Genomic DNA, 15,966 nt, shown 5'->3' with positions numbered 1-15,966 from the left:
AGTTGATTTACAGTGTTATGTTAGAGGCTTCCCTGGTGGCACAGTGGTTAAGACTCTGCCTGCCAATGCAGGGGACACGGGTTCGAGCCCTGGTCCAGGAAAATCCCACATGCCACAGAGCAACTAAGCCCATGCGCCACAACTACTGAGCCTGTGCTCTAGACCCCAGGAGTCACAACTACTGAGCCTGCATGCCACAACTACTGAAGCCCACACACCTAGAGCCTGTGCTACACAGCAAGAGAAGCAATTGCAATGAGAAGTCTGGGCACCACAACGGAGAGCCGCCCCCACTCGCAGCAACTAGAGAAAGCCTGCACGCAGCAATGAAGACCCAAGGCAGCCAAAACAAAAAAAAATTTAAAAATCAATAAAATCCTTTTTAAAAATTCAAAAAAATAGTAACAAAAATTACTTTATTATTACTATTCACATGTTTTTAAATTTTTCATTGAGGTATGGTTTATATGCAATACACTGCACAGATTTTAAGTGTTCAGTCTGATGTCAACCATGTAACCACCACCCAAACAACACAGAGAACATTTTCACATACTAGAAATTTCCCTCATGCCCCTTTTCCAGTGTTCCCTCTGCAAGAGGCAATCACTTTTTGACATTTGTCATCATAGATAAGTTTTATCTGTCTTGGAAAGCCATAGAAATAAAATCATAAAATAAGTTTTGAGTGTTCCTCAATATAATTTTTTTTGAGATTTGTGAATGTTGGGCTATATCCATGTGTGTGTACCTGTTGTTGATTCCGTTTTACTGCTGAGTAGTTTTTTTTTTTTTTTTTTTGCAGTACGTGGGCCTCTCACTGTTGTGGCCTCTCCCGTTGCAGAGCACAGGCTCCAGATACGCAGGCTCCAGACACGCAGGCTCAGCGGCCATGGCTCACGGGCCCAGCCTCTCCACGGCATGTGGGATCTTCCTGGACCGGGACACGAACTCATGTCCCCTGCATCGGCAGGCGGACTCTCAACCACTGCGCCACCAGGGAAGCCCACTGCTCAGTAGTTTTCAAGTGTAGTGACTTTCCCACAATCTGCTTCCCCATTCAGTCTGCCTAGTGTGGTTGCACTGTTTTATACCCCAGCAGCAAGGTGGAACACCAGTTGCTCATGCCTTTGCCAACATTTGCTGCTCTCATTCTTTCTGACTTTTAACTCCCTGTTTTATTAGTATTTGGTGCTCTATGTGCTCATCTTAGCACTGTTATGGTCCTAGGCAGATGCCACCTTTGCAGAATATTTATTGTGGAGCCCAAGTACTTTCACTTCTTTCATCCGCTTCAGTTGTTTCAGGACCTTCAAAATTGGAGGAATTAAAGTCATTCTGAAGTTGATGGTTTCAACACAAGTTACCAGCTTACTTTTATCTGTGAATGGTTCCTCTCAAAAGCCATACCTGCAGGATGAAAGCATCACTAGCTCCTAAGCCAGCCCTTCTACGAGAAGCTACTCCAGACTGGGGCTTGGAGCTGATATGTCACCAAATCCACCTAGAATCCTGTGATGAGCCACTGGTGAAGAACTCTTGACTCAATGTGTCTTGAATCCATTCCTTCCATAGATCTGATGACAGTGTCCCAATTTTCCTTTTTTTTTTTTTTAAGAAAATAGGACATTTTTATTACCATAGAAATGCATGTTGAAAAGAATCTTTATTTCAATAACTTGACACTTAAAGGCATAATAAACGTGCAGTTCTATTATCAGTAGTTATTGATGAGAAACACAAAAGCATATGAATCCAAAATACCTGCTTTATCAATCTCAACAAAGCAGTTTCAATGTGGGAGTTGTTTGGCTACTATAGAGACTATCATTTTTTTTTGAATTTTATTTATTTTTTTAATATACAGCAGGTTCTTACTAGTAATCTATTTTTAATATATTAGCATGTATATGTCAATCTCAATCTCCCAATTCATCCCACTTCCTCCCCTGCTTTCCCCCCTTGGCGACCATACATTTATTCTCTACATCTGTGTCTCTATTTCTGCCTTACAAACCGGTTTATCCGTACCATTTTTCCAGATTCCACATACATGCGTTAATATATGATATTTGTTTTTCTCTTTCTGACTTACTTCATTCTGTATGACAGTCTCTAGATCCATCCACATCTCAACAAATGACCCAATTTCGTTCCTTTTTATGGCTGAGTAATATTCCATTGTATCTATGTACCACATCTTCTTTATCCATTCGTCTGTTGATGGGCATTTAGGTTGCTTCCATGACCTGGCTGTTGTAAATAGTGCTGCAATAAACATTGGGGTGCATGTGTCTTTTTGAATTATGGTTTTCTCTGGGTATATGCCCAGTAGTGGGATTGCTGGGTCATATGGTAATAATATTTTTAGTTTTTTAAGGAACTTCCATACTGGTCTCCATAGTGGCTGTATCAATTTACATTCCCCCCAACAGTGCAAGAGGGTTCCCTTTTCTCCACACCCTCTCCAGCATTTATTTTTTGATGATGGCCATTCTGACTGGTGTAAGGTGATACCTCATTGTAGTTTTGATCTGCATTTCTCTAATAATTAGTGATGTTGAGCAGCTTTTCATGTGCCTCTTGGCCATCTGTATGTCTTCTTTGGAGAAATGTCTATTTAGGTCTTCTGCCCATTTCTTGACTAATGATGAGCACATTTTCATGTGCTCATTTGCTATTCATATATCTTCTTTGGTGAAGTGTATGTCAAATATTTTGCCCATTACTTTGCTAGGTTGATTGTTTTCTTAGTATGGAATTATAAGAGTTCTTTATATAGTCTAGATGCAAGTTTTTTGTCAAATATATTTTTTGAAAATATTCCCTCTCAGTTTGTGGTTTGCCTTTTGATTCCTATCTTTTAAAGAATAACATTTAAAAATTTTAATAAAATCTAATTTATTGATATTGCTTCTTTCATCATTTCTGGGTTTTGTGTGTGTCTCTGTGTGTGTGTGTTTTATTAAAGAAATTTTTGCCAAAATTAAGGTCACTGAGATTTTCTCCTGTGTTTTCTTCTAGAAGTATTATATTTTAGCTCTTACATTTAGATCCATAATTAATTATGCATAAATTTTGTATGTGAGGCAAGTATTGAGGTTCTTTTTTATTTATTATGTATTTTTTAATAGCTAACCAATTATTATTGACAAGATTATTGTTTCTTCCAGTGAATTGCCTCAGCATCATGAAAGTCAGTTGACCATTACGTATGGATGTATGGGTCTATGACTCTCTATTCTGTTCCATTGACATTTTATATATATATGTATATATATATATATATATTTTTTTTTTTAACAAGAATGCTACACTGTGTTGATTTCTCTAACTTTGTGATAAGTCTTGAAATCAGATAGTATAAGTTCTCTAACTCTGTTCCTCAAAATTGTTTTGGTTATTCTAAATTCTTTGAATTTCCATATCAATTTTAGAATCAGCTTATCAATGACTACAAGAAAATAGCTTGCTGGGATTTTGATTAGAGTTTGAGTAAAATAAGCATCTTTAAAATATTGGGTTTTCAGACATATAAACACTGTATATTTCTCCATTTTTTAGGTCATTTTTTGATCTATTTTGTCAATTAAAAAATTATTTTTAGTGTACAGGCTTTATACATCTTTTAGCAAAATTAACCCTATGTATTTCATTTTTAAAAACTTTCTAGTTGTTCACTGCTTATATATAGAAATACAATTGAACTTGTGACCTGTACCTTGCACAACGGAACTTTGAAACTGTCTATTTGTCTGTGCCCTCCATTGGTCTCCAATTCTCATTTTGCTCAATTATTCTGTTGAGCATTTGAGTATTTCTTATTACTTGCCTTAGTCTCAGCCCCCTTACTGGTCCCGTGCGTGGTGTTCTTTGTCCTGTTTTTCATGTCCTCATCATGAAGGCCAAGCTCATCCTAAGTTCATCACTGGGAACTTGCTCTGACACTCAATTATATCTGCCTAGGTGTTGACTCTTACCCAAGAGAATTCCTACCCAAGATATTTATCTTGCACTTTCAGGAGGGAGCAGCTCAGCTGGAATAGATAAGTTGGTTTAACTCAACCTTTGTCCATTCCCTGATCATTCATCCATTCTTTAGTTATGTGTAGCACAGCAGTTTTTAAACCTGGTTCCCAGAATATCCCAACTAGAATGCATAGTTTGTGATGCTCTGGATTTTGCCAGAATAAAGGAACATTGGAAGCATTCATTCCTCCACATTCTCTATGGCAATGATTATGGGGAGGGCTTCCTAGTGTAGTGTGAATTATAGAAGCAACAAATCAAAGATCATTCAATACTAAAAATATACAGTTAGAAATGAAAGTGGGAGGAGGAGAGGCCCATTCACAATAGTCATAAAAACTATAAAATACCTATGAATAAATTTAGCAAGCATGGCGCTTATCTGAATAAAACTATAAAATTTTATTGAAGAACATAAAATATGATCTGAATTAATGGAAAGACATAGCATGCTCCTGAATGGGATGACTTTGTACCATAAAATATCCACCCTTTCCAAATTAATAAAACTATTTACGGAAATTGCTATCAGAATTCCCATGTTTTATTTTTTTCTTTCTTTTTGCTTTGATTATTTTTCAGAGGAATGGGACAAAATAAGTTCACTAAAAAAATTTTGTGCTTTTTTTTAAAAAGAAGAATGGAGGAGAAGGAATTATGCTATCACCTATATAAAAACATACTCTAAAGATTCTCTAATCAAAACTGTATTGGCATAATAATAGATATTGTAGTAGAAAGTAATAGAGAATACAGAATAGATCCTGGTATATAAATAAATTTAATATCTGACATAGATGATATTTTAATTAAATGTGAAAATAAAGGTCCATTTAATAAAAGCTTCTGGCATAACAGGTCATCCATGTAGGAAGCTACAGAACTTAATCCCTACTATACACAATGTATAGAAATAAATTCCAGCTGGACAAAAGATGTAAAATTCATAAAATATGAATACACACTTAAGGAAAATATTTGTAAGACCTCAGGTTGAAGGAAATTTTCTTAAATAAGAGAGAACATTCAAAAACCACTACTGAAAAAAATAAATGAAGGAGAAAGATATTATAAAATCAAAGGACAAGCAATAGATTGGGAAAAATATAAATTTGAAGCATTGCAAATAAAAGTTAATGTTTATATACAGGTGATTCAGAAATGTTTAGAAAAAAAACAAGCATCTCAAAATACAAAATACCAAGGCCAAATGATATCAATAGAGTCATATTAAAGATAGGGATAGGTGCTCGATGACCCCCAAGTCTCCATAGTTGAACATAATACAGGTTTCTGTATCAGTTCCATGAAGACTAGAATGGATCTTTCTGTGCATTAAGTGGCCATCCATGTGGTTATTACAGGACAAGCCTCCTTCCATCTTGTAGCTGTATCCTTCTCTAGGGCCCGAGTCCTCTGCATTAGGATGACAGTTGGGGGAAAAAGAATGAAGGATCACACATGGGAGGATTTGGAGGAACAAACCTGGGAGTGAAGAAATACATTACTTCCTATCACATTCCATTGATCAGAACTCAGTCACATGACCATACTGAACTGCAAGGAAGGCTGGGAAGTGTAGTCTCTTTGTGTGCTCCAGAAAAAGAGGAAGTAGGGTTCAATGATCAGCTGGAAGACTCTGCCACAATTTGGCAATTCACAAGAACAGAAATTAGTGGCCAATAAACATGTGATAAGATCCTTGCATGTATAAGTATTTAAAAGTGTTAACACACAAGTATGGCAAAGATATGAGGAGAAGGGATACTTTCATGTGTTTCTGTTATAAATAAGAAATGCTACAGTCTATCTGGGAAGCTGTCTGGCAATGCCTGTTACACTTTCTAAAAAATCACATGTAGCCTCCAGCCCAGAAAGCCCACTTCACGAAATTCATTCAAGTTATCTATTGAGCCAAACACCTTGTTAGGTATAGTGGTGACCCAGACAAATACAATAGACACAATGTATACTTACAAGCAATTTGCAGTCTAATGTGATGTTAGGTGTGAGTAAATGAGCAAATGTAATAGTGTGATAAATGCTTTAATGGGAAAATTTCAGAAGGGGGCAGTGGGGGATCAATATCTATGCTCGAGTTCAAAAACAATAAGCACCTAGATATGTGACATTGACCACAGTACATAGAAACTTCTAGACTCAGTTTCCCCATCTTTAATAGTGCTAAAACCCCTCTAACTTACAGGGTTGATGTAAGGATTGAATGAAGTAGTAAATATAAATTGTTCCTGTAAAATAGTAGGATATTGGTAAAATAAGGTACATTTGACTTTCTCTCCTTGAATCGCTTCCCTGTGCCCTTTCTTCAAATATTAGGCAGGCTGCAAGGGTTGGAGAGGAAGCATTTTTCCCAAGCTTGCATCCACTTCACCTCTCGGGTTTCACCCTCTGGAGAGTAAATGAGATAACCTCTGTTATTGAACAGTATTTATTTTATTAACCATTTTTTAATTTAAGTATGGTTAATTTACACTGTTGTGTTATTTTCAGGTGTACAGCAAAGTAATTCAGTTTTACTATGTGTGTGTGTGTGTGTGTGTGTGTGTGTGTGTGTGTGTGTTCTGTTTTGGATTCTTTTCCATCATAGGTTATTATAAGATACTGAACATAGTTCCCTGTGCTATACAGTAGGTCCTTGTTGTTTAGCTGTTTTATATGTAGTAGTGTGTATTTGTTAATCCCAAACTCCTAATTTATTGTTATTGAACAGTATTAACCAAGACGTGTCTGAATAGACCCAGTGTGCTTTTAGTGATACAGAATACCTTCATGCCTGGACCCTTGAAAATGCCCAGAGTTGTTCTCAAGTACCTGTATTGTGTTTATCATCAGTGAAGTCCAGCAACTCACTCACAACCACATCTAAAGATCTCCAAGATCATACCTGTAATCACTTTTGTTTATTGTCCTACTTTTATTTGTACATTAAAATTTTTTAATGGCAGAGGTTGTTTATTAAGAATGGTAGTAGAAATCTGTTTTTACAATATCCATATCCTCCCCTTCTTGTGACACTATCCTGGTTTTATTCTGACAAGCCACTCTCCCCAACTCACTCGTTCTGTGGTTTTAATGGGAATGACCACACCCCCAGGTACAGGGATGGTGGACATATGACCAAGGCCTGGTGAGTCAGGGCATTTAATCCACAAGGAAGCACTGGTTGGCTGAGAGCCAACAGACATCAGCTTCTGGACTTCTGCTGGTCCTCTTATAAAAGAGAAGGATTCTGTTTACTAGGGTCTTCTGTAGCTTCAGGGTCCACCATGTAAGGAGAAGCATATCTAGGATTTTATGTGAAATCTCCCAATGTTTTAACATTTGCAACTAATTCAATGTTAAAAAGAAACACTGTAGAGTCCAAACAAAACGTATTTACAGGATGATTGCAACCAGTGGGTGGTGCCTTTGTAAACTCTGGCATAAACGTTTCAGCAAGGCATGCCTCCAGATCAGCCCTTGAACTATTCATTCAAAGTGGCCTGAGTAGCGCAAATAGAGAGGATGGCTGAGCATTTTATCCTGCTATCCTCATAAGATGAGTAAATTGTAATAGTTTTCTTTCTATTCATTCAACAACAAAAGCCACCGTGTTTACAACATCAGGTTTATAGTTAAATACACCAGATTTGTATCCTTTCTCAGCTGCTTACTAGCTTTGTGATGGTGTTAACAACAGTATCTACCTCCTAATGTTGTTTGAAGAGTTGGGTGGGATGATTGGTCCTCAGAACTGCTTGGTAAACTCTTTCAAGGGAAAGGATTGCTGCAGAAACAAGACAGGTTCCCCAATCACCCATGATCTAGGCCAGGGGTTCTCCAACCCCCAGGCCGTGGACGGGTACCCGTCTGTGGCCTCTTAGGAACTGGGCTGCACAGCAGGAGGTGGGTGGTGGGCAAGCGAGCGAAGCTTCATCTGCTGCTCCCCATTGCTCCCCATCGCTTGCATTTCCGCCTGAACCATCCCCCATTGCTTTCATCACCACATGAACCATCCCCCCTCACCCATCCATGGAAAAATTGTCTTCCACCAAACCAGTCCCTGGTGCCAAAAATGTTGGGGATTGCTGATCCAGGTCATTGTAGCAGATGCTCTGATAACTTTTTCCTGGAAGCAGCTCCCAAATCTCTGCCCCCTTCTCAACTAGTGTTATCTCTTCTTCCTTATGTGTCTTCTGCACAGACAAGAATTGAAACAATCTCTCTCTTTCCATGGAACAGCTCCTGGAAAAAAAGAGCTCAACGTTTCCTATCTTTAGGGATACTGGGGTTTAGATTTACATGGTTTTCTTCCTTTTTTTTGGTACCTCTTTAAGAACACTATCTCCTTTCTCTCCCCTCTCTTTTTTTTACCTCTCCATTTATATGTTGATATTTTGCTCCTCATTTCTCTTTCACTTCTCTCTCCCCCACATCCTTGCTTTACACATTCCTTCCCTCCACATCTCGCCCTTTCTTTCTTACTATTTTTACATCTGTAAAGTAAGAAAAAATAACTGTATCATCATCATGACTGTTTTAAGGTGTAGAAAAATATATTTAAAAATCCTAACTTTGCCCAGATGTAGTAGGCTCTTAGTCAATGGAAGATACTCTTCTTCCTTTTCCCATTCCTTTGAAAGTGTCCTCTTGTTTCCTTGCTCCTCTTTGCTTACTTAGACAGCTCCTTGGCATCCGCCCTCTGCCTTCCACCCCCACCTTTTGGCCGTCAGGTTTGTATCAGCACCTTCTTTATCCCCGCAGCTCAGTGAGCCAGCTGCCTTCATTCCAACCACTAACAGCACTTCCTTGGCTTTTTATTGTTCTTCCTTCGTTTGAGATGCACAATGGTAACTTGTTATATTGTTAAGATGATTGACTACACAGCACAAAAGAGTCGCATTTCATGAACTTCAGAAAATTTCTCAATAAAGCATATTTTCTCTATGTACATTTTAATTATCTTTGCCAAAGGACTAATTTAGATGCTAGAAGCAGGATTGCTTGGAAGTCATCAGGTAGAGTTTGGCTGACACCTAAATTTCTGTCCAAGGTGCTGAAACTTGAACCCACAGGGTGTCTTGTCTTAGTTTCCTTGGAGAGGGTGGACAGGATATACTCATTCACAGACATGCTTGACAGACAAGGCTGAAATAGCATCTCACTTTGAAATTCTTGAATTATTTTGCCTGGAATTCATACCTTACTCCTATAATGTCATTTCTTGGCTCAGGAATCCTTAATGATTCTTTCCTACTGCAACAATTTCTTACAGTGCTGTCTTTGTGTCAACGTGAGGTTCTGGCAAAGAGCATGGCTTCTAGAGTCATGCCCCCTCCATCACTAACTAGCTATGTGATCTTGAGATTACTTAACCTCCTTGTGCCTCTGAAAAATGAGAGTGAGTGGGAATAATAACATACCTACTCCATAGGTTTTGTAAGATTTAAACAAATTAATGTATGTAAAAATGCTTAGCAAAATCCCTGTTATACATTAACTTCCATATAAGAGTTAGCCAATAAAATCTTTCAAGACCAAATAATAGGAAAACAATTTATCTCTTCACTTTAGGTAGAATAGCATAGTGGAATTCACTTAGAACTCAATAGCTTTGATGAACACCATCCACTATGTGCCAAACATTGTGCTAAGTATCACACATGTGTACCTACAGCAACCTTATGGGGTAGATGTAATTATCATCTTCATGTTGCGGGTGAGGAAATAAGACACTGAAATCTCACAATGTTACTTCAGATCATTTCGCTCTAAGCATTTTATTGAGAAGTTTGCTTTTAGGTGCAAGTGAAAAAATATAACTAAGACATTTTTATGCAAAGAAGTGGAGGATTTATTGCTCTGGTAACTAAAAAGTCCAAAGCAGGAATTTCTAGTTTCAGGCACAGCCGAACCAGGTGATTAAGTGATACTGTCTGGAATTTGTCTTTATTATCGCTTGGCCCCCATTTTTTCTCTGTTGGTCTTATACTGAAGTAGGTTCTCTCCATGTGGTGGTAAAAAAGAAAAAACCCATTTATTCTTTCCTTTTTAATTTCTTAGTCTCTTGTGTAGTGTCTTCTTTATTCATGTGCTTATATCTAAAGCTGTTTTTCTGTACAGTTATTTTACCTGTAGCTGAGCCTATTTTATTCTTGTGATTTCTATTTAATTAATTAATTTTATAATAATGTTGTTTTGGGTCTCAGTTTCCTGAAGTCTGCAATAGCCCTTTCATCTCATTCTGTTTTCTATTATCTTCACATTGAGCTTTCATATTATTGAAATCTTCTTTTAATTAGTTTTTTTGTATAGCGTGAAGTACTCCTCATGCAATTCTGTGAGCTATGTTTTCTTTCCAACAGGTCTCTTCACCTGTCTTTTGTGAACCATATCGCATGTTTCTCTATTTCTTGTCTTTTAATTACATTAGTAGATTTTCAGTGTTGCAACGTTTTTATAAGCCTCTTGTTCATACTAACCCTGGGTGCTCTTTCCATGCCTATTATCTGAAGTATATATATGAGTGAATTTGCTTTGCCCTTTTGGTCCTTATCTGAAAATTGCTTATCTTTCTGATGAGTAAGAGCTTGAGTCTGGGCATTGCTTACATGCACTTTTATATATACATACTAAGAAGAATGTGAGGTAGGACAGGGAGAAGACTTTGCTATAGAAATTATTAGATCACCAAGGTTCTCGCTCTCTCTTTCTCTCTCTCTCTCTTTCCCACCCCTTCCATTTCTATGTCAGTGTCTCTCTCATTAATGCCCAAGATCTAAGTTTTCTCCCCTTAGTTGAAGGTATATTTTAATGCCATGAGAAAATTAATTCACACTTTGGATATTATGCCTAATTAGGTCTAGGGGGGCTGAAAAAAAAAAAAAGGTAAAACTTAATGGTTCCACCGGTCTCAGCAAAAAGAATTCTCTGGTAAGTAGCCAAGATTGAAAGCTGTTCTATAACTCTTAATGGGCAGCTCCTCAGGCCATATCTCCTTAACCTAGGAAGTATTGATAAGCATTTTATTGACTTCCCCTCTCCCCGCCACCAACACCCAGTCCTACTTTAGTGAATTCAAGCTGGGTAAGGCTGCTGCTCTTTGACAGAATATTCTGTTTCTTTTCCTCATTCTCATTTTTTAAGGTTTTAAGTTGGATCCCTTTCATTATAAAGTTGCTGCTAGCAATTTTTGTGGCTTTTACCATTTTTATTAATTTCATGAGTATTGGGGGGAATGTAGATGTGTAATTCAACCTGAGCACGCCACCTTTGCCCAGAAGCCCCATTAACTCCCTTAGGAAACTGATGTCTTAAGAGTTTGTAGTTCTGTAAAATACTCAGTAATTTAGTAACAGAGATAAGACTTAGCATCTGTTCTTTTATTTCCAGTTCTAGTGTGCTTTTCCTGTTGCCCACATTCCCTCGACGGATATTTTCCACTTCTACTGGGAACTGAAACAGAGAAAATGGCTTAAGCCACAGCATAAGGAAAGGAAAGCTCAATTAAATGACAAGGCTCCTTAATATTTTTAATGCATTCATAGATTCATTCATTCAGGTACATGTTATTAAATTGAGCTTCTCCGACAAACCAAACACTCTGCTGGGTGTTAAGATACAAGGAGATGAGGGGAGCAAGGAAGACAAGATAGACAAGACCCTTGTTCCTATGGAGCTCCAGGCTAATGAGGGAGACAGATGATAAACAAGAAGATGCATGAAGAGGATACATTTCAATAAGTTCTACAAAGACACCAAGCGAGGTGACAGAGAATAACCGGGGTTGAGAGGGTCAAGAATGCTACTTTACATAATGGAGACAGAGAAGATATTTATGGGGATTGGTTATATTCTGAGAATTGAAGGATGAGAGAGGGACATTCTTGTGAAAAGTGGAAGGGAGAAATGATTCAAAATGCTGAGGCAGAAAAGGTTTTGGAGACCGGGAGGATTGGAATGGAGACCAAGGTGGCTGAAGTGTAGAGATTACAGGGGTGGATGGCGAGAGATGATGTCAGAGTAGTGGGTGCAGGGCAGATTGAGCACAGTGAATGCATCAAAGGGTTTGACCGATTGTCAAGTCATCAAGTGGCTTCCTGAGGAAGCCCTCCTGTCCGTGAAAATTTTAAAAGAGGGAAGTTTAGATGCTAGAGGTAGTGGCCCTGGTGCTAATTGACTGTTATATTCTCTCTCAGAGGTGACAACTTCACAGCACTAAGTAAACAGAGCTCCATGTATTTATATGGTGTAAAGAGCTCAGAGATGAAAGGTGCTAGAGGAAGCCAAGCCTGTGGCTATTCTAACATTTCAAGATGCCTGCCCAAGACTGTAATAGATTCCTCTGGCATTTTCTGCTTTCTGTCTGAACTTTGGGTAAGAATCATTTTTTTATTTCCCCAGTTACATCTCACTTGCCTGTGTCTTCTCACTTTGTAGGATGGATGTATAGGTTAATTCCGCATCTGTAACTTCAGAAGGGCTGCCAACCTCTTTGACTATTTGTCTTAGCTGTTGTGTGATAGAATGTCACTTCTCTCCACTCACCCTTTGAAAACAGCCTATTTAAAGAAAGATGATTTGGGGTTAGAGTCAATAAAATCAGGTGGTGAGCAATTCTTCAGCGTGTTTGGTCCTCATCAGATTGGCTGGGTGCCTAGAGAGCCATTTTTGATGACAAATGTCTCCTTGCCATGCAAGCCTGGGAGATGCTCTGTGGATGAGCATGCAAAAGGCTTGGGGTGCCTTAAAGATGCACCCAAATGAAAACCGAATCTGGACTGTAAAGCCTTTTTTAAAAGCTCTCGTGGGGACTCTCTTGGGAGGCTCACTTGGAGACAACGTGGGCTCCATCCAAAGCAAGCTGTGTCTCTTTAGGCAAATAAATCAACATTTTGAGCCTCAATTTACCCATCTATAAATTGGAATAAATATTTCTACCATTCAGTGTTATTTGGAGACTTAAGTAAGATATACGGAAGAAACCGACACAGTGTGTTTATATCCTTGTAGCCTCCCCATCCCTCCTGTCATTCACCTTCATTCTGCCCTCCTTTCTGTCTTTACCAGTCATGTGTATCAGATGCTGTGGCCTCAATAGAGAGTTGGGTGCAGTTGTTAGAACATAAACTCCGGAGCCAGAGCACTTGGGCCTGAGCCCCGGTTGTGCCATCGTACTTGCTCTCCAACCTTGTGCAAATCACTTAAACTCTTCGCGTTTTCATTTGGCTACCCATTAAGTGATGACAATGTCTCACAGGGTTGTTGTGACGATTAAATCAGACATTATGGAAAGCGTTCGGGATCATGCCTGGCTAGTGGTTTGTGCTTTAGAAGTGTTAGTATTATTATTGTTATTGTGTTGTTATTATTATTATATTCTTCTTCTAGTTCATCTTTCTGGAAGTCAGAGTTATTGCCAGAAGCATTTGTCCGTTGGTCCATCTCAGAGTAAACAGAGAAAAGCCACTGGCATTAGTGAGCTCCCAAGGACCTCTGATTCATATGTTTGTCCATAGCCTGTATTTCAAGGCAGAAGCAATAAATGAATATTGGCTAGATTTTGTCCACAGAGTTGAACAAAACCTAAATATATTTTTCATAGCCTCATGTTTAATAATAAAACATTGTCCCATGTAAGAAAAATAAGAAGAAAAGTAATCATGGTACCTTCATGATATGAATGCTGTAAACTTATAAAATAATATTTTGAAAAACATGTTTGATTATATGAGGCATATTGTTATATAAAAAATTAAAGTGGGCTGCAGAATGAGCCTGGTACAGAAACATACAAACACACTGATAATAGATAGAAGAGGAAATGTATCAAAATGTTAACGTTAGTTCCTTCTCTATAGGTGTTTCATAGGTTGAAGACTCCCAAATGCCTAGAGACTAAATCTAAATTCTCAAGCAGTATGAAAGCATGGCCTGAAATGTCCTACCACATGGAGAAATTTCTTCTAAAGTGTTTTAAAATTATATTTTCTTTAACGTACCACCTCATTAAAGAGTAGTATCTCTACATATCAGATTCAACAGACAGGCAAATTTTCTTTGCTGTGTGGTATTGCAAAGATTTCAGAACCAAGACCCCATAAATCTGTCAATATGAATTTTTAACTGTTTTTTTCCACATCTTTCCAGTAACACTGACTATTCAAGAAATTTTACATTTTTACTTCATAGCTTCCCACCTCCTTCATTCTGACTCATGCTCCTGATCATCACAAATAGTATCATTGTGGAGTAGAATCTAACTTTTACTAAAAATCTTGGAACGCACTATGTCCCAGGCTATACCTCTCCACCTTCTGGCATCCTGGAGGCTCAGCTCAAAGATTATCTCCTCTATCAGCTCTTCCTTCATGAGTGTAAGTAGGATGTGTTTTCTTCTCCTAAACCTTCAGTGCTGAAATAGATATATGAGTCATGCTGGGGGTGGGGGATAGAAAGGGGAGGGCCTTGACTGGTTTTGAAGACAGTTCTTAAACAAAGGAAGTGGGAATGGCTGTCTGCATTTTAATTGTTATTAGTTAAGCTGCAAAGGTCCAACTCTATACCTAGACAGTGGGTGTATGTTCCAAGCTTCTTTGGGAAAGACTGACCTGCTAAGTGCAGCTCAGTCCTTCCCCCTCAACCATGTGCTATAACATTGTGATTAAGAACACAGATGTTGGAGTCAGACAGACTTTGGTATGAATATTGGCTCTGATACTCTGTGTGTAATACAAGGATAATAACACCGGATTTACTGGGTGCTTGGGGGATACTCCAAACCTCAAAATCAAATAAAGATGAAAGCTGTTCTGGAAGAAATGATTCGATTTGCCTAGAAATACATTTTTAAAAATGATGCTTATGATATACATGAAAAGAATCTTTAAAAGATATTAGAGGACCCAAAATATTACATAAACAAATGGAAAGGAATATTCTTTTCTTGGATTATAAAACTAATATAAACTATTAATTATCTCTAATCTATACATTCAATATAATTTCATTAAAATGTACCAACAAGTTCATTTTTAAACCAAAGAAATTTATATTAACATTTACATAAAAATAAAAATATTCAAGAACAATAAGAAAAAATAAGAACTTTGATGAGGATGAATGTTATAATATTCATGTTAGAATGAATATTAGATGAGAAATAGAATAGAAATTAGAATATTAGAAGAAAACTTCTCCTTTGAAACAGACATCTGCATGTTAGAATGAATGTTAGAAATATTCTAAAGCTATAATAATTAAAGTAGTGTGGTCCTAGCACACAAATAAAGACAGATAAATAGAGGGAAATAGACAATGTAAAAACTGAAACAAATATAGAGATAAATTTACAGAGATAATGATACAGGAAATGCATTTTACTGGAGAAAAAGTAAATTAATAAATCTTACTGAGACATTTAGAAACCATACGAAAATAACCTAGATCCCTACTTCAATCCTTATAATAAATATATTCTAGACAAAGCAAATATTTTAACTTAAAAATAAATCAGACAATGGAATATTACTCAATGATATTAGAAAGTGAACTAAATCATACTCAGTGGTGAAAGACTGATTCACCTAAGATAAGGAAAAAGACAAGGATGCCTGTTTTTACCACTTATTCCCAATTGTACTAGAAGTTCTAGCCAGAGAAATTAGGCAAGAAGAAGAAATAAAAATCATCTAGATCTGAAAGAAAGAAGTAAAACTATCTCTATTCACAGATGACATGATCCTATATGTAGAAAAATCAAAAGAATACATACACACAAAAAACTCACTAGAGCTAATAAATGGATTGACCAAAGTTGCAGGGTACAATATCAACACACAAAAGAATTAGTTGTGTTTCTATACATCAACGACAAACAATCCAAAAAGGAAATTAAGAAAACTATCCCAGTTACAATAGTATCAAGAATAAAATACC

The sequence above is a fragment of the Pseudorca crassidens genome, chromosome 15 (genome assembly GCF_039906515.1).
Source record: "Pseudorca crassidens isolate mPseCra1 chromosome 15, mPseCra1.hap1, whole genome shotgun sequence".
In the NCBI taxonomy this organism is placed as follows: domain Eukaryota; kingdom Metazoa; phylum Chordata; class Mammalia; order Artiodactyla; family Delphinidae; genus Pseudorca; species Pseudorca crassidens.
Note: the sequence above shows the minus strand (reverse complement) of the source record.